The following is a 27,585-nucleotide window of genomic DNA, read 5'->3' as shown; positions in this document are numbered from 1 at the left end:
CGACAAACCACTGTTTTACTTCTCACAAAAGTGGTGCTCGTTTCATAGACCACGGTCGTTTGAATCCCAATCCAGGTTTTAAGCTAGCGATGTCCATATGACGAGCTATGCTGGCTCATTGTATAACGAATACGAATGCACGTATAAAATGTGCAACCCTGCAATTGCCTCATCATACCACTGCTGGTGGGAGGGTCCACACTAGAGGGATGTGTTAATGCCTCGAATTTAGAGCTGAGACAATGACCCAGTAAACATGGAATGTTGTGGCCCACGTGAGTCCAACAATTCTAAGCACATGTCAATCTTGCATGTTTACTTGGCAGACCTAATTGACTAAAATTAGTAAAAGACGAATTACTAAATAAAATCTAAACATTTGTTTGTATTACAAGGTAAGGCCCATTGAGCTATATGTCTTTTTCAGAAGCTTATTGTACATAAATATATAGCAGCCAAATACTCTAAACGCATACCGTTGATTCTAAACGTGGAGGGAGAAACCGAAGGACCCGGAGAAAAATTCACGCGGACACGGGGAGAACATGCAAACTCCAAATATACAGGCGTCAGGGTCGGTATCGAACCCACGACCTCGTTGTAGTTGTGTGAACATTTTCCATCTCCACCTACTGTATATCAGGCAAGGTTGCCACCGCCGCACCCCCAATTATGATGTGATCGGTTACTGGGGCCCCTTCAAAAATGTCCCTGACATCCTGTTTCCTGTCGGGTGACCGAGGGTTAGAGTGAAAAAACATTTTCATACCTACGTGAGAAAAAAAAACTGATTTTGAATCGTAATTTTGGTCGTGAAAGCTTGTATGTAAAATGAACGCATAATGATTTGTATTTAAGCTTTGGTGTTTCTCTTGTATGGGTGAGTATTCCTGAGACACTCAAGATTCCTTACCTGTGGAAAAAAAAAAACCAGTGATACTTTTTTTTCACAAACTTAGCAAGGCCTTCCTGAAAGAGATTTATTGAAATAACAATGTAGATCACATTGTAGTGCTGTACTTAGATCCGCACATTACTTCGTAATCCAAAGAACCATATATATGAATCAACACAACATAGGGCTACACTCAATGTGAGCATAAAGCAATTGGATGTATACATGTTTGCGAAAGTTGTTCGTTCAAAGTGATGTATAAATTACAATTACACACGAGAGGTAAAATAAACATCTTCAGTAATGAGTATTAAACACATGCGCTGGATCACATGCGATACATCACTGTATGCAACAGAGTAAGCCCAACATGAAATTATGTTGTTCGTAAAAATGTGTTCATGTATACGTTCGTGTTTATGCATGCATGCATGTGTATTTAGGTGTGTGTGTGTGTGTGTAAGTGTATTTTTGCGTGTGTATGTGGAGGAGGCTCGTGAAGAACTCTACTGGACAGCTGGAGGCAGTCACCCTCGAACAACATGCGACGGTTGAGGCTGAGCGCGAGGTTGGCATAGTGAGGAGCACAAGTGGCAACTTCTACCAGTCATCTCAGTCAACCCATAACACCTGAGTCTGTCCCGTGACCTCCTGCCATTGAGCCTTGGATAACTTCAGATGTCCATAAATGTTCACCTAGCCTGGCACAAGCGCTTCGGCGATGACAACGTCCCTTAAGTGGGCGAATTTTTAGTTGTTTTTTTCTTGTTGTTTGCCTCTGAAATGGTGTCTGTATAATTTGCGGACGTGTGTACGTGAGAGTCACGTGCTATATTCCTTGGGGCTTTCGGTAAAGTCACGTAGATAGGTTCTTTGAATAAAGAATATGAATAAAGAATATTAATTCCTGCAGTCACGGAAGCTTTAAGTCAAGTGATATGCTAGCCTACAAGAGTGCAATTTCACCCTATGAATTAAACGAGTGAATTTGTTGTTACAGTTAAACATGCTTGTTCTGGCCTGGCTATGAACACCGTTCACTCCTTGCAATGACCTGATGACAGGTGATCTGTCCAGATGTCGAGAACAGCAAATCTCAGGTGAATGAAGCGGGTAAGATCAAATAGGAGCAACGATGCAATGAAATAAATAAATGCATAAAGATAGTGAAAATATCAAGGCATTTCAAGCGGTAAACATATAACATATATTTGTTATATAACAACGTGTAAATAAATATTGTTTTGATATTGCAGTGCGCCAAGTGTAAAGTGCAAGAGCATTGAGGTTTGTTTATATCAGTTCTTCAGTCAAAAAGTTGAGCAACAAATACAAAAGTTTGAAACATCGTACCATTAGAATATATTGTCTGCGAGTTATACAACTACAACCCAAGCTTTGGCGCCAATGGCAGGGTCAGTTCTTGCTTTAATGTCACTGCATTTGAGAATAAATGATGAAATTGGGAGCCCCACTGAGTCACACGTGGAGCAGCCACACTTCATAAACAATACACATCCATTGTAATGCAGGGCCTCCACTAGTCGGAGATCGAGAAGGACAGCTCTTCTAGGGGATATTTGGCCTACTCTTCTGTATGTATGTATATTGAACTTATTTCGTACCATATGTAACCGATCGTGCAAATCGGAAGTGAGGGGGACGGGATATAAACAAAACACAAAAAGCAGTTCTAAAAAAATGCGTTTTCAATCTAGATGTAAAAGTGCATAGCTCCAGTGGCTTCCTAATATCGGAAGGAAGAGCGTTCCAGACGGCCGCCGAAGCGCATATGAAAACGCGCAATGCCCTGACCATCTTTATTGGATGGCCAGCGAAAAGCCGCTGCTGCGAGGATGACCCAGAGTCCACGTAATGGTTTATGCTTCTTGATGAGATCTGTATACAGGCCTGCCAATGAAATATTCTTGTCTATGGCAATATGTTCAGGAGATAAATGCCAACGTCGATGTGTGCTAACCATGAGAGAGATTCACGAGAGGGTTCGTGTGGTTTTGCTGTTTCTCCTCCTCCATTGAAGTAGGGCAGATTAACCGTGGTTTACTGTGTGTGGTCTATAGTTTTGGTTGCTGGGCCACAATCGCGCGACTGTGGCTCGTCTTACATTTTTCCATTAAAGAAAGAAATGTACGCATTGGCCCACTGATGCCCTGATAGGGTTGTCGGTTACACCAGTATATTCGAGGAATGTCAAAGCCAGGAGGTGCGATGATTTGAGTCTCGAATGAGGTGTTCATTCTGGTCATTCACGTTGTTCCACTCGGTTCGCTCGTGTTCTTCCGGATTTGAGTGATAATGTAGGATGGTGACAGGACGGTCCCAGAAGGGGAATCAGGACTTGAGTCGGTGGTGATGTACATTGTTGAGGTGTGTGTTGATTGTCCTTGGGAAGAAAAATGCAAAATCCCTTGCAGGTTGCATGTCTCTGCGGATATTTGGAATGAGCAGTAGTGTAGCGGTTAGCGCGCCACGCTAGGAACCTGGCGACTCGAGTTCGATTCCCTCTCACCAGTGACGATTATCTGAACCGGTCATCGGCCTGCCCTAGGTCGACTCAACCTTAAATGAGTACCTGGTGCGATGTGTACATGTCGACGCCGGGCGTGGATGCTGACCACACACCCCCTCGTGTGCCTTGCCGAACTTAGTAGGTGCTCGCTAACTGCACTTGCCACAACAGTCTGTTAATAGCTAGTCTGTACGTGGGGTTCTGTGCCTTTGTCTTTTGTTGCAGGATGTTCAGCAGAACAGGAAGCCAGGGGATTGGCGTCGGTCTCACAGAGAGAGAGAGAGAGTCCCGGTTATGATGCGCAGTGCGTTATTTAATTGTGCATTCAGCAGTTTTTGTTTTTTTGTGCACGGGTTCCCCGACCAGGCTGGAGTGCAATACTCTGCCACTGAGCAGGATCATTGGCAGAGTTTTGCGCTCCAGCCGATGAACTAACCATGGTGTTGGGCAGACAGAGAGAGAGAGAGATGTCACCGCATAATTGGCATTTGACGCTGACGTTTTTGCCCTCCTAGTGTGGTTAAGTCACACAAGGCCTTTGCTCGTTTGTTTTTTCAGTTACACATTATCATATAATTTATTCATGTATCAATGAAGACGGTGCTCCATAATTTCCTTAAGCATAATCTGTTGCAGCGAGGCAATCTATCAGGTATATTTATTGCATTACCATACACCCTTATTTAACCGTTGAGATTTGCTGGCTCTCACCAAATGTTAGTCACTGCGTAACGGCGATACTACGATATATTGTACGATACGGAGGCGCGCAATGATCGTATGATCGTGACTGTTGTAGCTCACGTAACTTTTTGCTCCTAATTTACTTCGAGAAGTCAAACCGATCATTGGTAAATCGACTCCCGAAATAGCCAAATAGTTCAACTCCGCTTCGATTTAGAATGAAATGACTAGGGTGGCGCTGGCACAAGATCACGTAAGCCTTCTGCTCCACGAAGATACGTCAAATATCAACACGAATGCTTGGTCAACTCAATACTTTGCAGTTGCCACGTGCTTGAATCACCCACCTGCAAGGTGGATAAGCAGTGCTTTTCCCCCCTTTTTGTATAACAACACGAACAGCCAGACCTTCGTTGGTTCTGTGTCTCCACGTACATGTACAAAATAAAGCACAGCACGTGACCCAGATATTACGCAGAATTATTTGACAGTTTATACCGGTCCAGAGTTGTTGTGCTTTCACAAATGCCGCTGGATAATAATGGACTGCAAAGCCAATAGGCCAATTGCTGACCAAAAAATATCTTGTTTGTGGAGACACAGAACCAAAGGTCTTATACGCATAATGATACGCAGTTACACGCAATGGATTTCTACGTGATATCTCTCGTGCATGGGTCAAATATTAACAAGAACATGTGCTCGAATAACCCACCTGAATGGTAGACCTCTGCCTCTAGGTGGCAGTACAGCAAGTCGGTTACCCATGAGTCTGTGTAGACGTTTCCTGGTCTCGACAGCCGCACACATCTTGATTGCTATCAGGTAATTAAAGTTCTAAATATACAGCCATTCCCATTAAATCTCTGCTTTGCAAAATGCTTCCCTCCCTTTGTGCATAATATTACGAGATGAGCATGAAGCCACTACGCCTACTCCTTCTCTGGGCGGTAAACTATAACTTTTTTTTTTCATTTTACCAGGCGAAGCCCATTGAGCAATATAGCTATTTTTTTTGTTTAGAAACGACCTGGCCACAAATTATAGCCCATTGAAATGGCTTATCACGCGGAAATTCATAGCGGTCAAATACTATAAACCGTATGTTGATTCTAAAAACCGGAGGACTTGGAGAAAAATCCATGCTAAAACGGGGAGAGAGACATGCAAACTCCAAACATACAGCAGGCGTCAGTGTCAAGCCCACGACCTCTTGTATACCAGGCGATATAAGTTAACATATCGCCACCGTATTGTTATACACCACGAGTAACACCATGCACATCATTCTCCATCGCCTAACGCCGACTCTTGCCTCATTTATAAATCTTAGCTATGTTAAAAAGGATATCTGAGAACGCTGTTAAAATAAAGAATAATTGACTATTCAAAGTGCACTTTCAGATGCACTTCTGTGGCCGTCGGGAATGCTCTTATTTCTTATATTACAAAGCCACTGGAGCAATGCCCTTATAAGTCTAGATTGAAAACTAATTTCTTTCGAACTGACTTCTGTGTTTGGTGTGTTGTCGTTCCCCCGTACCTCTGATTAGAACCATTGGCTATGTAGTGTGTGAAATAAGTTCATAGATACGAAGCTTGTTAGAACATCACTGCAATTACTTATAGCAGCAGGCAGTATTTATGGAATATGCATAACAAAAGATGCAACAACCTTAAGTGAGCATATTTAACAATTCAATGCTTCCTTGTGTGAATGAGTGAATTTCATTAGAACGCTGTGAGGCAAGGAAGCATGCAGCGTTAAGCCAACTTGATCAAGTGGTTACACCCGCATGCCAATGTTGGCCCAATGTTGCATGCTTCCTTGGTCTCCCCTGTGAAAATCCAATGCAACACATGGACATATACAGAAGCTGACGTACAGGGTGGCCGAAAATGTCTGGACACATCTGGTTAATTCGTTTATTTTAACACTGGCATTAAAAACATTTTTATTGTTTACTCTTGACAGTTGTTATCTAACACATTCCTGCCGAGGGAGCTGGTAGGAACGTTGGGTTGCTCGGTCAATGGCCGGGGTCAACGGGCGGCACCACGTGGTGTATTCCGCAAATATTCCCGACTGTGAGGGCGGGCACAAGCCGGCGTGAAGGGTGGGAACCTGGGATGGTGGAGAGAAAAAAAAAAGCTGTTCCTCAAAAAAAAGAGTACAATACCCACGAATTTCCGGCTTATAATGTAGAGATTGAGAGCAGCTGAATATTCCAAACGCATGTTGTTGATTCTCCACGTGGAGGGAAAAATGTCGTGAAGATGGCCGGACGTGGTTGGTGGCCACCCACCCCCTCGTGTGTGCCGTGGCCGCCTTCACCACCCAGCCCTCCCCACCCTCCCCTCTCCACCCAGCCCCACCCTTCCCATTTTTGGATGCACGACGGACGGACACAATAATCCCCTGTGGGCTGGTAGAAACCAGGAGGTTCCTACCAGTATTATTGCATTAATATCTTTGTTTCTCCTTCCCTTAACAGTTGACATTCACACAACTCGAGAAAGAACGCGGAATGAATTTGAGACAATACACAATTGACTAATGTTCACAAGATTGCATGCCTGTAATCTTACAAAAACATTGGCATGGCCAAAGGAAGGCCTGGAACCAATAGGACGTGACATGGATGGATCTTTGCTTTCCTGCACGTGAAATACACCAGAGTTGTTTATTTTTGTTCCGACTTAGCAATGTCGACATGAGTTAAACAAAGCTATATTTATTTTACCAGGTAAGGCCCACTGAGCTACATAGTTATTTTCAGAAGCGACCTGGCCACGTATGAAAAAAAAGTAGCTCATCACGTGGACATTTATAGCAGCCAAATACTCTGAACAGTTGACACCCGAAGCAACACGTGAACAGGCCCGGAGGCCCAGTTGTACGGTAAATCCTCACTTAACGCGCCCGTGTTCACACTACAACGCGTTTTCGCTATGCCGCGGTTCTTTCACTTTTGTACACTTTCCACACAAACACGGAATGTGCACCTCTATAACGGGCAACGCGCGCCTGTTAAAACGCGGTTTTTGAGCCCTCGACGACGAACTATTTTCTTGACCCACGTGGCTGAGAGGTGCGATACGGTGCGTGGAACGATAAAGCGTCGTGCCCCCAGCTATTTGTCTCGCCACATTACTGCACGGTGTGCTTTAGTAGTAGTAGTGCATCATATCCCGCCAAACCGTATCGTTACGTTCCACTGGTCTACAGCCAAAATTCTTTCGAAATTAATGTAGTCCAACTTTACTAATTATGAGTCACTGAGAATGAAAATTATGCTTAAATTTGTTGATTGGCTCTAGTTTTCAAAATATGCTACTGGGTCAGTATATGTGACCCTTCACTTGGGAATGGCGGAGGATACGTGAGTTATAAAGGGAAGGGATCTCAATTTAAACCAGAAATGACTAAAATACATGTTTCACTGGATCTATCAATACACATATCACTGGTTTTGGACAGTACTTGCTTTTTGAGCAAAACAATGAATGATGAATTTTGAAACTGGTATTGCATCATGCATGATATTAATTGCATCATGTTATTCCTAGAAGTCATGGGTGATGCAATCATAACTAGGCTTACATCCCTCTGCTGAAAAAATTGCCCTACATCAGCTCTAGAAATCATACAGTGTCGTGCTCTTATTTGTCAGTATTTTATTTTGCAAAGGGACACATTTCTGTTTAGCCAAAGTGAGCAGAGATGCCTCGTACTTGTGTGAACAAAGCAGATAACTTCTGCTATGTTTTTGGGAAATAACTTTTGCATCACAAATACGCAGTATAACCACTATGGTGAAGAAGTCTTCCACCTTTATTGTGGCTGCAAAATTGGAGCTCAGGACAAGATGTGGGCCTCACACGTATGCTGCAACACTTGTGCAACAAATCTTTGCCAGTGGTTGTACAGGAAAAGTAAATACATGCCTTTGCAGTGCCAATGATATGGAGAGAGCTAACAGATCATATCAGCAATTGTTACTTCTGCATGGCACCTCCAGTTGGGAAAGGTGTGTCAAAGAAGAAAAAGTGGACTGGGAATTATACAAAAATTCCATAAGCTATACGCCCAGGGCCCTACTGAAAAGGACTGCCTGTTATTCATGCACCAGAATCATTCTCACTTGAGTCAGACGAGGAACAGGAAGAGGATGAACTTCTGGTCCTGAACCATTAATGTTACTTGACCCAGATTTTCTCCCATCCTCCTTATCTGAACTACACCTCATAACACAAGGTAAACTGAAAGACCTTTTCAGGGATTTGGAACTACCCAAGATTAAGGCAGAGCTGTTGGGCCCCAGACTGCAGCAGTGGAATCTCCTGGCAGGTGATGTTAAATTTTTCATGTTCAGTGACTGTCAAAAAGATATTGTCCCATTCTTATTCATGGAAGGTGATCTTGTAGCCTGCAACAACATCGATGGTGTTATGGCAGCCCTCAACATCGTTCATGATCCAGATGAGTGGAGACTGTTCATTGATTCATCAAAGATGAGTCTTAAAGCTGTTTTGCTGCATGATGGAAATGTTTTGCCATCAATTGCAGTTGGCCATGCAGTCCATATGAAGGAAACTTATGACAACATGAAACAATTTTTGAGGTGCATAAACTATGACCAACATCAGTGTCAGCTTTGTGGCGATTTGAAGATTGTTGCTCTCTTGCTTGGTCTGCAGACTGGATACACAAAGTACTGCTGTTTTCTCTGCGAATGGGATAGTCGTGCGAGAGATTCCAACTACATCAAAATAGATTGGCCACTCTGATAGTCATTGGAGCCTGGGACGAAAAGTGTTCAGCATCCACCACTTGTTGAATCAAGGAAGATTTTGTTACAACCCTTATACATCACGCTGGGTCTGATGAAGAACTTTGTCAAAGCCATGGACAAAACACAAGCAGATTCCAAGTAACTCCGTGGAACATTTCCAAGGTTAAGTGAAGCTAAGATAAAGGAAGGTGTCTTTGTTGGTGTTCAGATTCGTGAACTTCTTCGAGATTATGCATTTGACAGTGCACTGCGTGGCAAGGAAAAGGCGGCATGGAAAGCCTTCCAGTTAGTGGCAACACATTTTCTCGGAAACAACAAGGCATACAACTACAGGGAGTTGGTGGAAAACCTCATCAACATTTCACTAAATATACATTCCTTGCATTATCATCTAGATTTTTTTCCCACCGAACTGCGGAGCAGTGAGCAACGAGCATGGCGAGTGATTTCACCAGGACATTGCAACAATGGATAAACGCTATCAGGGCAAATGAAGCCCGTCAATGCTTGGAGACTATTGCTGGACAGTGGCAAGAAATGCTCCATTTAATGAACAAAAGAGACAAGCCAAGAAGTTTCGAGTAGACACTGAATAAGGACTGAGCTATGTACTTTATATAAATACGTAATTGTTATATTGCTTTGTGTTTCATAATACATTTGATTGATATAACCCTTTTGCTGATTTTTTTAGGTGTTACAGGAACAGGACAGGTGACATGTTATCATGTAAAGCAACCATAAACACATGAAAAGACCTAGGTTTACAATTTATCAGTTTAAATTCTACTATCTACATAACACACATGAACATAGAATGTAAACACTTAAATATCTTTGGAACAGTAGCCAATCAGTTGTTTTAATTATCATATTTGAATCCAGCATAATCAAAATCCATAACAAACAGTACATTTTAACTTTTGTCGTCTTCTGGTCCAACACCAGTGGAGACTGGGCTCTAAGAAAAGCCGTCTCGGGTGTGGACCAATCAAATTCAAGGACAGTGCATGTTATTATCAGAGTTGTCTCTTTTGCTTGCATTTTGACTGCTTGTGTTGTGGTTATTGCAAACATGATGCCTTGAATAAAGGTGTCAGTTTTTGTGCCAGCTAAAAGGGTAAAACCTATTACTAGTACATTTAATCTCTGAAACAGACGACGTCTAAAAAAATCGTTTTCGCTTAACGTGTTTTTTTTTTCGCTATACACGGCACTTTTCAGGAACGCATCTACCGCGTTAAACGAGGCCTTAGCGGGATGTACTGCATAGCCCGTGCTAGACTACGTTGCCATGACGACCCCCCCCCCCCGTGCGCGCGCCTCTCTTGAGACCCCTCCTCGCTTCCTGCCTCACCTGCACACTGCCCCCAAAGCGTTAAACCTGCGGCAGTGCACCGTCCCGTACGTATTTGAAATATTTTCTACATCTGAACGTGAATTCTCATCGTGAAAAATAAAAACGACTTGAATGAAACATGATCCACGTTTGTTGCAAGTTTCAGTGACCTCGTCTCTACCATAACACAAAAAAAAACAATCCCCAACAACGAGATGCCAAATCATCTAGGTTATAAAAATAACAAATACTGAATCTACAAAAAATAGTAATTGGTAGATTGACGCACAATGACAATGTTGTGAAGTGTCACAAATGTTTTATATTTTTGGGGTTACATCATTACAGAGTTGTTAACGTTCAAATTAGTCCATAATGCATTACATTGCCCATTCAACCTCTGTTGCTTCTGCTTGTAAAACATTTACAAATCATTATATAAATGTGTATAAATTTAGCGGACATGCTCTAACACTGTTGTGCATTCTTGCCAACTGCTCTGTATCATTGCCAGTATGATCAACTTAAACTAAATGCGTGACTTTGAAACGCTGCAAAATACGTCACTTTAATGGGATTAGATGTGACGTTTAGGTGCATCACATTAGATATTACATTTCGCTATCATATATGCCTTGCTATTTGAAGCCACAAGTAACAAAGCTGCCTGAGAATGTGACATTTGATTGTGGTTATTATTTAAAATAATGCATGCAGGCCGATTACGGGCATTCATATTTTGTCCGTGAGATCATCTAGCAGTAGCAGCAGAGTGTAAATTATCTTCGCATATAAGACTCCTTAAAATAGCAGTCCTCTTCAAAGGTCACTATGATAATCGAGTTAATTATTGTCGTACTGAATTCAGAATAAAAGACTTCAAGACGCCAAATATAAACTCCCCCGTGGAAATTACTAATAAACGCCATTTCATTTTATCAACCACAAATATGTATGGGTTATTAAATGGATATTCCCGCCTCTTAGAAAAAGTAGGTGGGATACCCTATAGAGGTGCTCCCTAGAGCTCCTCCTTGTGGAGGCCCATCCACCAGTAGTGGTGTTTGCAAGAAATTGCAGGGCCGCACCTTTATCTCTCACTTCGTGGGGGATACAACCACACAGGGTGGAGAGAATGGAACCAGGAGATCGAATCAACCCGACGTTCCTCTGGATTTCTATAATTATGCTAAAGCTAACGCAACGACAGGCTAACGATTCAACACCGAACCTACTTGCAACGTGCATGACTGCGTAAAGGTTCTGTCACCAGAATAATTAATTGTTTATGTCGCTTTTGTTGAAGGGACAAAAATGTGGACTCAAAATGGCCTAACTTCATTTTTTTTTTGCCCAACCTTCTGTGGGTGTCTCAGCCCTATGATTTGTGGTCAGGTCGCTTCTGAAAAATAAATTAACACCTCAGTGGGCTTTGCCTGGTAGGATGGAGATGGTTTAGTGTGGTATGTGTATGTGTTTGAGGGATTTGTTGATCTTTCTTGTACTTTGCACTACTATCATGTTTTTGTACTGTGAGTTGTGGTAATGCTCTTGCCCGCCCCGACTGGACATATGTGAATAAGAGCTTTATAGCTCATCGGATTCCTCCAGAAAAATAAACATTCTGATTCTGATATCTAAACACGTCGGAGGTGTCTAGACACTTGCAACACCCACAACGGCTGCGCCGGTGAGTGCTCCCAATTAATGTAAGGACGCTTTATGGGTTAATGTGAAGCCAGCATCTAAATATACATAAATGGCCAATAAAATCCTTAAGAGAAACATCTGTAGTATGCATTGCAAGGAGCCTGGACAAGACATGAGATTGTGAAATTGCAGTCACACACGGTAACAAACGGTTGCACGTTCACGACTCAAAATTTACCGTTTGCACTTTTATCAGAATTGCGGAAATGAGTTTCGGTAAACCTCTGCAGAGGGCCTGTCACACCGTAAACGTAATGATTTGCTGTTGCACCGTTTTCCAGGCCACTACACAAGATCCATATAAAAACGGATCCATATGGAGATGTTGATTTAGAAAAAAAAGATGGCTCTATGACCAATCTGCTCTCTGTGCAGGAAAACAATCCTGCCAGGAAATGGTCGCATTTCATCAACCATACGTTCAAGGAAGGACTCGGTCGGACTTTGTTAATGCCTTTATAATTTTTTCTTTCATTTAAAATAGCTTCGCCCTGTCGCACTGCAGCCCTGCCACAATTTGTTTGTACCGCAAAGTGATTGCCAACAATTGGGGGCAGAAGACCACGTGGCTTAGTCCTGTGCTCAACAGATGGTGTTCAAATCCATCGTTCCAACAGAGTCCGTAAATTGGCAAGTGATTCAGCTGTCCTGGCTATATTGTACCATGGAAACCCCCCCCCCGCCCCATCACTATCAAACTGCCTTGTAATTGAACGTACATGTTTCATGTCCGTTCGTTTACTGAATTCCTTGAGTCCACTGTTTGCAATGGTTATCGGCTTGGACTTACAAGCCTGAGATCACCGGTTTGTCCTCCTTCCCCGGTAATGCCGTTGAAAAAAATATAGCAAGCTAATTAAGACTCCTCCGCCTCCTTTGTCAACCCAAGCCGTATACATGGACACGGGCCACAATGAGTTGATCAGCCAGTCGCGTGTGGCGGGGCTAAAGTGTGGGTCGTCCCACTTCTTCCAAGTTACCCAAGCCAGTGTGGAATAGCATGGCCTGAAAATACCCTCGAAATGAGGCTCCCTTGGGTTCCCCTTAAGCCGAGGTCGTTCCGTGGGCAGTGGTGTGCGGGAGCATTGTTGGAACTTTTGCACTCACTCATTTGTTTTTGTATTGGGTGCAGCTGTGAAGAACAGCCATATCAGACATGAGTACATCTAATCGGCGTAATCATTGGGTTCACCGCAGCTCAAGGAACTCAGTCCCTACAAGGCTTGTGGTGACGTCAGGAGATCTCCCATGTGCTGCTCGGCGTTTGAAGACCTGAATGCCAGAATCGGTGATCTCGACGACAATGTGTTCAGGGAGGCGGTTCCATATCCGGACAGCGGAGTGAATAAGGGAGCTTCTAGTCCAGGCAGCACGAGAAAGCAAGAGCCGCAACTCCAATTCTGACGCCTAATCAATTTGTGCACGGTATGTGTGTTGAACTTCTTTCGCACCTTGCGTAGCCAACCGTGCTAATCGCAGGTGCGGTGCGGGGCGGGAGACAACAAACTAAACTCACAAAAAAGTCGTTCGAAAGAAATTCGTTTTCAATGTAGATGAGTTTGAAATAAACATCGCAGTGTGTGAGTAATGGCCAACGCAGAGAGTTGAGTAAGAATGAACGTTTTTCGCGTTGGATATGTTGCGTGCAATGGGTTCACTTGACCAATTCGCCCAATAGTGGCCGTAACATTCACCGCAAAATAAGATTTTTGAGTAAAAATTATACTCCGGAATCACAAAAAAACCTCGTGAAATCATCCAAGGGGTGCCATTGGGTAGGATGGGGGTAGGAGGGGGGTAGGAGGGGGGTAGGAGGGGGGTAGGTTTCTGTTGGGGGGGGGGTAGATTCTTAAATGTCTCCCTGAAAGTTAACTTCGCTATAAGTTCATTCAAAGTTATTCTTCCATTTTCAAGCAGAGACAAAAAGCAATTGGGCATTCATACCGAACGCATTTGTAAATGACATTTGATGAAAATTACTTTCACCATTCCTGTAGACATCATTTCCATCACAAGTAACTGAGAGGAGAACAGTTGAGCACTGTACCATACTCATGAGCACTTTGTTTCTTATCATTTGTGTGTCTTTCATGCAAATGAGTCCTAACATGCCTTTGTGAGGCCCTGTACCAATGTATCGATTATGCTTCTGACATTCGTACCCTTGTGTTATTCAGACACCAGTCAAACAATTCCATTGGTCAGGAAGGAATTTTTTTTTCCTATGCATCAGGGACATTTTTTTTATCGTCAATTTAAACTCGCCTTTGTACAATAAAAACAAGCAAAATGTTGTAACAATTTCACGTTTTAAAATTGACGTGATCTTTTAACGTTTTAAGGAATTTATTAAAGCTGCCCACAGTGAAAAATGAAGCCAGTCACAGTTATATACCCCCCAAAAAATAAAACAATAGAGGAAACCGCTTACATTATTAATAGTTTCAGGTGATATTTCATTAATAAGGTGGGGGAATGTATGGCCTGAACATCTGGTTGTGTGCAGACACACTGCGCTTATTGGTGGATATAGCATTTCAAAATGCACCTCACAAGGACACTCGAACAGCTGGGACAGATGCTATGCAAAAAAATGAGCTCAGAAGCTTACTAAAAAAAAACCTGCATCACTTAAAGTTTCCACATTGACCGCAAGGCTCTGGCACAGGGATACAAAACATTCAAACAGAAGTAAAGATGTCGAATTTAAAAGACTTTGCCTCTTTGTAAATAGCTTACGGGATTTCAATATATTGCCCAATGATCCGATGCATTCATGATGGAGGAAACTAAAAGTACACCGTCATTATTCGGCTCTTTCAAAATATTGCGTAATAATTTGGTTTGCATAAATTAAAAAAACTGATAAATAACAAGAGCAATACAAATATAAACAGATGAGAACATATGTACACCTCCAAGGATGCACGAAATCATATTATGATGTGAGATATCATGAATAAAAACATTTGGTCTTTGAGACAGACACACGGGTAAACAAACACACGCATACAGATCGACTGCTGCATGACTGAGGACATTACAAAACAGGTGAACAACCAGTCAGTGTTAATTTATTCATGCCTTTACAAATGCAAAAACGGTATAGCCGCACGACCCATGCATGTAAAATAAAGAAAATAAATACCGAGGCAACGCCCGGTGAAACCGAAGATGCCGCTGACGCAGCGGCAAAGATTAACGCCGGGGTGTTTATGAACAGGTTTAATTGTACAGAAATCCATATTTTAGCAAAGAATAAAAGTGTATGCTGCTGCTTGGCTTCACGATGCATCATCGCTGTCAGTGCAAGCAGTTTGCAATGGGGGGCTCTGCTGTTTAATGCAAACGCATTGCAGCTCTTTAGGAAAAAGTAGCAGGCGAATGATCAATCGCCCGGATAAAGATGCATTCCTATTTTCATCATAATACTGGCCAGGATGCTGAAATACATTTCGGAATTTATTATGACCATTTAATAAATATCATCGTGTATTTTTTTCATTCAGAGTGGCTGGTAGAGGCTGTATTGAGAAATTTCTCTGACTGCAGTTACAATGCGATCACAATAAAGGCAACATGTAAATTATTAAACAAATCAAACTTTAAATTTTACCAGGTAAGGCCCACTCAGCTACATATCTCTTTTTCAGAAGCGACCTGGACACAAATAATAGCTCAACGAAGTGGCTTATCACGTGGAAATTTATAGCAGATAAATACTCTAAACGCATGTTTCTATGCTGTGGTGTAGTGCTCAGCGCACTGGACTTGCAACCCAGAGGTCGCAGTTTTAAAATATTTCCCGGCGCGGCAGTTGACACAATGGGGCTAATTTATTAAATCATCCCACCTCCCGTTACATACACACTTCTGGCCACCCAGAAAAAGTCGCCCAGGTAATCACGAGTGTGCAGTACAAATAGGTCGACCACAAGACAATCGGAACACTGCGTGAGATGGCTAGAAAGCGTGATGGGGGAGGGTGGGTAGATCAGAAATATTAACTCGATGGCCTCTCAGGAGCTGCCTTTAGTGGAGGACATTCTACCAGCAGTGGTGTGTGCAAGACATTGCAAGGCTGCACTTTTACCACCTTGAAATTACTTTCCCCATTCTCGAAATGTCTGCCTTGGTTTGGTCATTACATGCACAAAGAGCGCCGTAAGTATGCTTACAAATCGACGAGTATGCATAAAAACACCTGTATTTTATTTTCCCCACTGTCAAAGGATGTAATTTAATTTCTCCGAAAAATGATTGAACAGTGCCGAGCTCTAATAACAATCATTTGTAGGGACGAGGTGTAGGTAGCAGAGAAAACTTTTGTTTTTATAAAATTGGATTTTATTGATGTATCGAGGGGCACTGTGATTCTGTCACCTAACGTGCCCATTTGCCATCATCCCTTCTATGCTTGTGTCCTGGCCAAACCCACTTAGCTTTCCTAACGGTTATTTTCACGTCTCTCTATAATTCGTGTTCATTCTCAAAAACTTGTGTACCTGTTTCTGTCCCTCGCTGTAATTACCGACATGCGCATATCATGCATCTGAGTGTGTTCGTCGGTGTCTCTGCATTTCCTCATGATCAGTATTCATGTTTTTGATCCATACAGTACGTCATAGCAGGCAGTATGTATCGTTAAAAAACCTTTCCTCTTCAGCCACAACGAGGTATGTCTCTTTTCATCAGCGGTGTTCAATCCACTGCTGGATGAAGGCATCCACAAGCCACAGCCACCTTATGATCCTGCGATGCAACAATCAAAATCATTCCTGCGCCCAAGCTGATTTCATCGCATATTCTAATGCGCCTGTAATCGTCTACAAACAAACTGAATTAATTGACATCTCCCTTTTTTTTAATAATTCTCTTCACGATTTTCATTCTATTACTTTCATTGCATAATGAAATTCACAAAAGCACTCTAAACCAGCTCTCTTTATTTCGTTATTTTTTATCCCATTCCGCTTCAAATGATCACGCCTGGATAGATATCCTCCGCTTTGGCTTTGAGGTTGTGTCCCTCCAACATTATTTTCTTATTGTTCAGAGAAATTATAGTGCGTAATTTACGCTCCGCTCGTATATGTCACGAACTCACCTTCGGCTGCAGCTGCCTCTGTTTTCAGTTCCCGCGGTGATTTCCCCCCGTAGTTCGTTCACATTAACTAAAACTAAACTATTTTGTTTTTATTTTTCGAAAACAAAAATCATCTAATTTTATTTCACCAGGCAAGGCCCACTGAGCTATATAGCTCTTTTTTCGAAGCGATCTGGCCACAAATGATAGCTCAGTGAAGTAGCTTATAGCGTGACAATTTATAGCAGCCAGAAAATATAAACGCATGTTGATTCTAAATGTGGAGGGAAAACCCTGAGGACCCAGAGAAACATCCACGCGACCACGGAGAGAGAGAGAGAGAGACATGCAAACTCCAAAAATACAACAGGCGTCAGGGTTGGTAACGAACCCCATCACCTCCTGTATACCACCCGAGGCAGTTAACATCTCACCACCGTGGCGCCCCTCTAAAAAAAAAAAAATGTTCAAACGAATCAACACGCAACAAAAGTTGTGGGTTGCTAGGGATAATGTGTGCCGTAATGGATTTCATTTTGACTGCTGGGGTCAGATGCAAGGGTCATGCCTGCTGAAGGTGGAGTGGGGGGTGGGGGGTGCCAATGTGATGAGTTTGTAAAATTAGACTCCGTGCAAACTCCCTTCTGTCAAATCCTTGCCAGAGGCTCAGACGGGACCTGCTTGGCGAAGTGCTTATTTATTTATTCACTTTTAGAACAAAGTGCATGGAGGGAACAAAAAAAATGAGCGAGCCGGAGTGCAAATTTAATGTTCTGGATAGTGATTTTTGTATTTTATTATGTGTTGTTATTATTATTACCATTTTTTTTGTTTTCCATTTGGGCAACTGGCATCGGTTGTAGAATAAAAACCCTGTTCCGTTATTTTTAAACCCTCTGCTGACAGCGGACACACATCCGCGCACGGAGAAGCAGCTATATCAAGGGATTCTGCAGGGCTTCATTCAGTCAGTGTCTCCTCTTATAAACACATAATGTCTGCCGCAGAAAAGACAGGGCTCTTGGGTAAAATTGACGGGTGTGTGTGTGTGTGTTCCTCTGATATGTTTTTTTTCCGCCCTTCCCCCACTCCGAGAACGTTGGTTCCAGCAACAATTTAAGATTCTACTGTCGGAGGGTTGCATGGCTTGCGCTGCATTGCTGCCCTCGTCTTTGTCGGGCTGTACTGAGCAAGCTCCCGGCACATGCAGCGAAACGTCAGACGTCGCTCGGTATGAACATGAAATCCCGCAGAGACCTCCACAATTGAGCGTACGGAATATTGTCTTCCGTTTCCCGCCACCGCAGCCGCTGGTAATGATTGCGACGAGGGCGATAACGGTGCCGCTGATGACAACATGCAACGAAAATACAAATAAGAACGATGATGACGATGTTGATGATCATGATGATGCAGACGAGCGATGGCGAAAATGACGACGTTCGTTTAACCGTTTCGACCTCTGAATATAAACGTCCGGCGGGGGGGGGGGGGGGGAAGAAAAAAAACCTCTTCCTTGTTATTTGCGTACCGCGACACACGGCAAGTGTCGTCGAGAGCATCCTCCCTCGTCAAAATCAAGGACAGAGTGTCCCACCTACGAGCCTAACCTATGCTCCTGCCGGAGTGCCGTTATCCCGAGCCGACCCCGGCAATGTCATGCAGCCTGAAGGGAGGGGAGGGGGAAAGAGTCACAAATGAGCACGGAATGTAGATGGGCTTGGATGGAGCACATTTGCCGCGGCTGCTGCGAGACCCTGCGTACTCGCATGGCGCGCTCACCGACATCGCAATTACCCTCACGTCCGCTAATCTCGCTGCCCACGCGTGATGATGCTGCATCGAATGACACTGTTATAATATATTTTTTCGGGGGGGGGGGGGGCAGGGGGGTGAGTACGGATCTCCCTGACGGCAGCCTGGGTTTCGGGGTGCTGCAATGCGATGCGACCCTCTTCAGGGTGGAGGACGAAGCGCAAAAGCCGCTCGCCCGCACCGCACCGCACCGCCGCCGCAACGTGGGACTCTGTCAACGCAGCGTTACTCCGCAGCCATGTTCTAGCTACTGCTGGACAAGGGCCTCGCACGCCCAAGCCTTCGCCGTGCCTCGCGGTCTCGTGATGGGACAATCAGCGCAGCTGCTGCTGACGATCCCATTCTATTGCTGCGTCTCCGGCTTGGACATGTATGGTGCGAGAGAAGTCCAACTTCTCTCGCACCATACGTGGCCAACCGCGCTAATCGGTGGTGCCGGTGGAGGACGACGAAATAAACACACAAAAAATCAGTTCGAAATAAATGAGTTTTCAATCTAGGTCATTTAAAAGAGAAAAGCTCCACTGGCTTCCGAATATCGGAAGGAAGAGCGTTCCAGACGGCCGCAGAGGTGCGTGCGAGAGCGCGATGCGGTGACCGTCTTTGTTTTACGGTCAGTCAAAAGCCGCTGCTGCGAGGATGACCCCAGTTCGCGTGATGGTTTATGCTCCATGACGAGATCGTCCTCGGGCTGCTAAGCCATCATCAGTCTTGTCCACCGGCCACCATCCCATCCAGCGTCCTTTGCGAGCCTGTTAACTTTGATCACCAGTCAATGTGCTTGTCGATCTTGTGCACGTTTATCTCATCCACGTGTTCTTCTCCCAAAGTAATGCCAATGCTTTGGCGATGCCGCATCGGGAGCGTTGCACAAACACAAATGACACGACACTCGACATTGACAAATGTGTTCCTCATATCTCTTCTCAGTGCAATCCGAACGTAACCCCCCTCCACGCTTGGTTGCGGACTTTTTTTTTTATTGCGTTCCATCTCATTTGTTAATGACCATTGTCTGCGATGACGTATTAACATTACGCTGTGTTATATAGGGCACAAGAAGATGTCCGTGGTTATCACAGCTGATGTGTTCCCAGTGTATTGCAAAATCATCCGCCAAACCTCCGTGTGACAATGCAGGCCTCCCGCTAAGACACATTTACTCAAGAGAAAGGCGTGGTACACGTTATCTGAATTTTTATTCACGTCGCAAAAAGTGTCCCCAACTCTCGCCACCCCCCCCCCCACCCCCCATAAATAATTCTATAATATTGCCAAGGTGAAGGCATGTGGTTGCAGTTGGTGATATTACCAATGTCAAAGATCATTGGTACGGTTTACGATCAACACCACAGGTCCCTGTGTGCTTTCCAATCAATTATACTATGAATAGCACCCAAGTGCTGTGATTTACGGATTGACTCACAGATGGACAGATGACATTTCTTGAAAGGTAGAAAATAGTAATCAAAGGTGAAAGTGCATCCCCCTCCACGGTATGGTTCAAGTCACTGCTGATGGAAGGGCCTCCTCGAGAGGGAGCTCTGGAGAGCCCACCTCGAGTGTATTTGGTCTACTCTCCCATACCGCCGAAAGGCCTTGGAAGAGGTGCAAGTACCCACAATCTTGGTGGGCGTACTCAACACTTTACCCCCACCACATGGAACCTACCAATTGCCTGTCGATGGTGCGCGCATTTATATCGCTGGGTGGGCAATGGTGGGGTGTGAGGGAGGGGCAGGGGCTGTTAGATTCAAGGAACCCGCCCGCTGTTTCAACTCTCGAGTTGGGAGATCGAACCGGTGACCTCTGAATTTCAAGTTCCGTGTTCTAGCCTTCACCCTTTGGCAGCACATCCCCGAAGAAAATTATTTCGGCTCGAATAATGCATTTTAATACGTTGCATTCTCTAAAGCGCGTTTTCCTGTGATTTGTCTTTGTACACGAGGTGGAGATGCATTCCTTCTGGTGGCATTTCCAAGAACATGTAATCTCCTTCATGCCGTACGACTACTTTATTCACGGCGACAAAATGTTGTCTTTCGAGCGCGATTAAAAAAAAAACCCCAATGAAACCGGTGTATCTTTTGGCGCAAATCAAAACACAGCATGGCATATAAATGCGTTTTCCAATAACACTGAGCATGTGGGTATATCGCAGCGCACTTCCACGCATGAGCACCAGGCCCGAAATCCATCGGTTCCCCTGGGCTGAGCAAAACTTCCAGACCAGACTGTGTCTAGAAGCTCCGCAGGGTGAGTTTCTCCGAGATGTGAGGCCTCCCAGTCGTAATGACATTGATTCTCACAGGTGTGCACTTAACATGTATTGAATATAATACCCTCCCACCCCAACCAACATCATCTCGATTGTGCTATCGGCGTCACGTCAAGAGACAAAGTATGCACTCAGAGAACGGCCCATGGAAGTGGATATCACAGAGCTACCTCCGAGATTCCTCAAAGTGACTTAATTTATTTTGCTCACAATGCATGCATCAAATTGTGTGTACAAATTGCACTATGAATTGTGTGCGTTATTCCGCCACGCTGTAATGGTTAGGACACTAGACCTCAGATCTGGAGCTCGATGGTTCAATCTCCTGGCGTGGTCGAGCTCAAGGGAGCGTCTCTAGAGGCCATTTGGCTTACTTTTGTCCGATGTTTAGGAAGAAGCTATTAAAAACAACTGTAAATCTATTATTTTTATTTTACTAGGTAAGGCCAACTGAGCTATATAGCTCTTTTTTTTTTAGAAGCAACCTGGCCACAAAGGATAGCTCAACGAAATGGATTTTCGCGTGGAAAATCATAGTAGCCAAATACTCTAAACGCACGTTGATTTTAAATGTGGAGGGAAAAACTGGAGGACCCGGACAAAAATCTAGGCGACCACGGTGAGAGACACTGTAAACTCCAATTTACAGCAGGCGTCAGGGTCGGGATTGAACTCACGACCTCCTGTATACCAGGCGAGGTGGTAAACATCTCGCCACCATGGCGTCCCAATAGGTGGGAGTACCCACACTTCACCCCATCACGTGCAACCTTGTCAATCGACTGTGTGCACTCATTTGTACCGTTGGGTGGGTTAGAGGCGGTGGGAGAAGGGGCATTCAAGAAACATGCTCCACAGTTTCAGCTGCGGCATGAGCGATGATGTCATGGTTGTTAGTCCAAGTGTGCTAACCATGACACCGCAGCAGCACAAACATAAAATAAAGTCCTGAGAGAATAAATAAATAAACGTCCGTCAAACATTGCGTGCTTATTTGCAATCGAACCGGCGATGCCTGGATTGCATGTCCAGTGTGCGAACCGTTACGCGGTGACATATAACTTTGGTAGCGTGACCTGAAACGTATAAGAGAGACCAGTTAGCTGTGCAGATTATGTGTGTATGTATATTGAACTTATTTTTCACTGTACGTAGCCAACCCAGTAAGAACCCGGCTTTGTATTGTATTTATTATACTCTTCAGAGGATTAGAAATAATAATTTAATTTCATATAGCGTCATCATGCATTTGCATCCCACAATGCTGCACATCCATTAGCTAGTCCCTTACACAGATGATACAAAAACAAAATCGCACCACCTTGCAAATGCAAAAAAACAAGCGAAAAGATGAATTGTTAAATCACCAAAAAAATACACGTAACGAGTAAACGATAGTCACAGAGAAAATTAGTTAAAATAAATAAATACGTTCGGTCTTCATACCCCAGACCACAATCCCATTATCACGTGTCCTATGCATAACATGTATCGTAATGTCATCCTGTTGTGATGCTAGACAGCCGTGCGATATACGGTGAAAACTTAATGACAACGGCTATGGTGCCAACAAAAGCAGATGTCATTGCGCGTAAATATTTTTTTTCACATTTCACCGTTGCCATCATCCCAATCACCATAAACGGTGAAAATAAATACATTTTGGTGATCAAAAAAAAATCACTATCTTTCTCGTTGTAGTAGGCCTCGGGCTGTCCACAAGAGACTGCAGCGACAGTGCTGGAGAAGGAGCAGAGGAATATTTCAGGAGCAGCAATTGGGCTAGAATAGCCGTCCCGAGACAGGCTATCACACATTTACCCTTTACGGCCCAAAATGTCTCTCCAAATCACAGGTTTAGCCCTGCCAAGCCAGCAATACAGCAAGGCCCCGCATTTAGTAGGAAATCACACTTTAGGAAATTGAGAATGGGAGGTGGGGAATCAATTTCTCGACGTATATATCGCTCTATATAAATTGCCTTTGTTCCTTCTCCCCAGTATTTTCACCAATGGGTATTTGTTTGAGGGGTCAGTTGACCTGATGGAGACCATTATGAGCCTTTGCTCATTTCAGAATGAGATGGCCTACGGGGAAGTCTTTAGTGAGAATCGAGGTCAGAACGCAACTCGATTCTATGGGACAGCAGGCCAGTTCAAAAGCAGTGGCACACCAGGTGGATGACGGAATCAAATGGTTCATTGGTTATTATATTGTTTTGATAAAAAAAAATACAACGGAGTGCTATGAAATGACAGAGATGCTCCCGTGGTGTGATGGTCAGCATGCTATGACCTGCAAGCTAGGGGTCACTGGTTCGATTCGATCTCCCAGCACGGTGGTTGAAACAAAGGGGCTGGTTTCTGAAATCTCCCCCACACCTCTCATGGCCATCCAGCTGTGCACATGCGTACACCGCAGTTAGTCAATTGGCAAGTCGGGTGTGGTGGGGTAAAGTGTGGGTTCTCCCACCTCTTCCAAGACATTTGGCCGGCGTGGAAGAGTTGGCAAAATACCCTCTAGATGGGGCTCTTCGGAGCTTCCTCACATGGAGGCCCTGAAATTGTAAAGGAAGAATTTTTCGGGGGGAAGAAAATAATGTGACACACACTCCCTCTCCTAAATCCCTCTCATGGCTAACAAGACCTCAACATTGGCATTTAGCTTCTGGACATATTGTCATGCGCAATAATACTCGGATGTCATTCGCTTTGTGTTTTAATTCACGTGATTTTCCACGTGGATTGCAACAGCCCACCGCACTTGATTCTTTGTATTCTCAATGTCGAAAAATACGGCCAGTGGGGGGTGCTTAACATTCCACTCGCTCAAGATACGGACCCCCCCCCCCCCCCCGTCAAAGAGTTGCCCAGCTGAGCCAAGAATCGTTGTATTTTAAAGGAAGGTGTTGATTGGAAGATTTCGGGATGCTGAATAATGCTAGTGTGTTTATTGGTTACGATTGATTTTAATTTTCTGATTCCCGCTGTAATTCCCAGCATGCATCTCTCGATACTAATTTGTCGAATTTTCAGATTGCCTTCCATTTTATTTATCACTGTCAGGCCGTCATCCAGTGGTGGATAGATCATAGGTGCTGCTGCTGCTGATGATGGTATTTTATTATAGATGAGCCAACAGGCTCCTCATTGGTATGACTATGAAATGGTGTATTTTCCGTCTCTATGTCTATCCAAACGTCCATCCGAGGACACTTAATGTTTGCATGAAAAATACATAACCCATCAAGGAGTGGTTTTGAAACTTGCCAATCAACTCACCAATACCAACAACAATATTTGATATGCATATTCTTAGCTCTTTCGGTAAAGTCACGTTGAAGGGAAACAATAAAATAATAAAATATATATAAAACAATAAAAATTCTCACGACGTTTCGACCATAACACAAACGGTCGTCATCAGGTGTGTCGGTTTGCATTAATTTATTTAATATTTGAGGTATATTCTTGGTTCTTTCGGTAAAGTCACGTAGAAGGGAAACAATATATATTTTTAATTATTTTATTGTTTCCCTTCTACGTGACTTTACCGAAAGAACCAAGAATATGAATCCCTGCAGTCACAAAAGCTTTAAATCAAAATATTTGAGGTGTCACAGTGGCACAATGTTAACTTCCTCGCCTGGTATACAGGCGGTGGTGGGTTCGATCCCGACCCTGACGCCTGTTGTATATTTGGAGTTTGCATGTCTTTCACCGTGGTCGTGTGGATTTTTCTCCAGGTCCTCCAGTTTAGAAACACGAGTTTAGATGATTTGGCTGCTATACGTTTCCCCATGATAAGCTACTTCCTTGAGCTATCATTTGTGCTCAGGTTGCTTTTGAAAAATATCTATATGCGGAGTGGGCCTTACCTGGTAAAATAAAAAATTGTAAGAAAAAATGTTTTGGCAAGACTGACTTTGCTTAACGTCAATCCGCTTGTTTCTGTGTGCGCATTGCTTGTACATTCAAGTCCAATAAAATATTTAACGGCTCCCTAAATGGACTCGCTTCTCAGCAAATATTACGTTCAAAGAAATTCTGTTGCAAATTAAGCCCTTCTCAAACACATGAATGCTGTGAAGTGAAATAAAAAATAAAAGTGACTTCTAACGCGACTCTGCAGCGTAGATATTCACCGTGGACTCACGGCTATCACACCAGAAGTCTATTTACTGGGGATATTTATTCAAACAATGCTGTATCACGTCAACACAAAAGGGCCGTCATCATTTCACGAAATTAGTTTCACACATGCACATGTAGACGGTGCGCATACAAATATATTAGTGGAGCACAAAGCGTGAATAATCGTTTATATAGTAATACACACCACATTAGGCATGTATTATCTGCTAGGGTCGCTTACTAAGAAAAAAAAACCTGAGCTATCGAAAAATCGAAGTTGGCCACCATTTACCACATTAACTTTTTTTTAAACCAATTCTCATCAAACTGTCCTACCTGGGAAGTTAGAAATTAAAAAAAAGAAAACTCAGTTACTGCATGGTAAGTGCTAAAATGGTCATTTAAATAATCGTAAATATATAAATAATTGGTGGCAATCTTGAAAAATGGCTGCCATCTTATTTATTTTCCTTAAAATAAACACCATTGTGAATATAACGAGCAAAATGACATGCTTTTATCACTATTTGATCGATTCCTGTAAGAATAAATGCACTCATCTGCTCCACTATATCCGTTGCCACAATAAAGTAATGATGTCCTAAAATATTCAGTCAGCAATCATAATTTTAACAGATGTATGCTTCGGCACATATTGTAGATATGAGCTCACATTTGAAAAAAAAAAAAATACTCAACCTGTCTATGTAAAATGAAACCACAACGTAAAAAAAGATATAAAATATTATCCAAATAGCTTTTATCATGCCTTAATGAAAATGCACTAATAGAGTTGCCATTAACATACAAAAAGAGACCGATAAGGTGTTGACAATAATGGTATGAACATTGTTCTATTTTCTAGTCGATGTACAGTTACTTTTGGGGGGATTTAGAGCTCATGATAATAATCTACAAGCTCAAGGATGGACCTTGCGCAGAAATAATTCCTTTTGAATGTTTTCCTAACCTCATCTTACAACCTGATAACGATTGAAAAAAAAATAACAGGTCACACAAAATAGGTCCCCCATTTAAACTCGTCGCAAATACATTCTTTCGAAAACCAATCTGAATTCTCATGAATCTTAGATGCACGAATGTTTGATTTGATTGCGCAGTTTTGGGTGTTGCCTCTCATTTTCCACAGTTTTTGTTTTGTATATCATCACATGTATTATTCCTTTTCTCAACAGAGTGACCCCATTCTCGGTGCTTTCATTGCGTGCCAAAAAGGTGTCGGACGATGACTTGCCAGTATTGCTGTAATGTGTGACTTGCTGCCCACAAATATCTCAACAACAACAACAACAAAAAACGCCGATGTTGAATTCATTGAATTACTGCCAGTTTAGAATACCGGTACTGTGGGTTGTAAGGGTTTTTTTTTATCTAAATGCAATGACCCTGACTATCATTGCTTGCTATTATTATTGTTATTATTATTCTACTTGCTTACCCAGGAAAGCCTCATAGAGTCTCGTGGCTATTTTAAACAGGGCCCTGCTAAGTGCGGTTGTAAGAAATCACGTGTAGTTCTGCCATGTGTTTTAGGGTTGTCCAGCGTGTTATTTGGAATGATGTCCAACATTTTACTCAGGAGCCCAGCACGTGGAGAGTCACGTGAATAGATGTATAATAGACGGGCATACATGTAACACCTGATTACTCACCTTGCCATGGGCTTGAACATGTTAAAATGAATCCCATGATTTGTAATGTTGTAAAAATATATATTCGTTAACACATTGGGTGTGCTGCCATAGAAAAATTATTTTGCGCCATAATGACATGTCAGAGACGCAATAAAAAAAAAATACGTCAGAGATTTTTGGATTAAGCCACGTAATGATCTGATCAAATCTGTGTTGTAAAAACCACTGCCCAGCACAGACAAATAAAAAAAAATGTGTCACGTATAAAAACATTTAACGTGCTAATTATTGTAATGCAGCTCGATGACAAAAGTTAAAGCACAATCCTAACAAGGATATAGTTGTAAAGTAGGTTGTGAGGCTTTGCCTTTCATAGTTGTGGGATTGTTCTTCAACTTAACAGTGAGTGAATTGAAGCAATATTAACAATTGGCGATGTATCCACGTGTACATGTGCCAAGTTTATTTATTTGACTGTGTTGGGTGGTGGAGGATTCTTAGCGCTGCATATTTGGTCAGCTCATTTGCTTGGCCTAACTCTAAACATTATTAATGAATCGTAATATTGGCATCAAAAAACCTAGGTGTTAAGTCCGTAAATAAAATGACAGACGTATGAAATAAAAAAAAGTATACGTTCTAAAAATCTCAACCAATTCCTTCC

Source organism: Petromyzon marinus, chromosome 55 (genome assembly GCF_048934315.1).
Source record: "Petromyzon marinus isolate PM22_M1 ecotype Great Lakes invasive population chromosome 55, UKy_Petmar_22M1.pri1.0, whole genome shotgun sequence".
Taxonomy (NCBI): Eukaryota; Metazoa; Chordata; class Hyperoartia; order Petromyzontiformes; family Petromyzontidae; genus Petromyzon; species Petromyzon marinus.
This window is presented reverse-complemented; position numbering follows the sequence as displayed.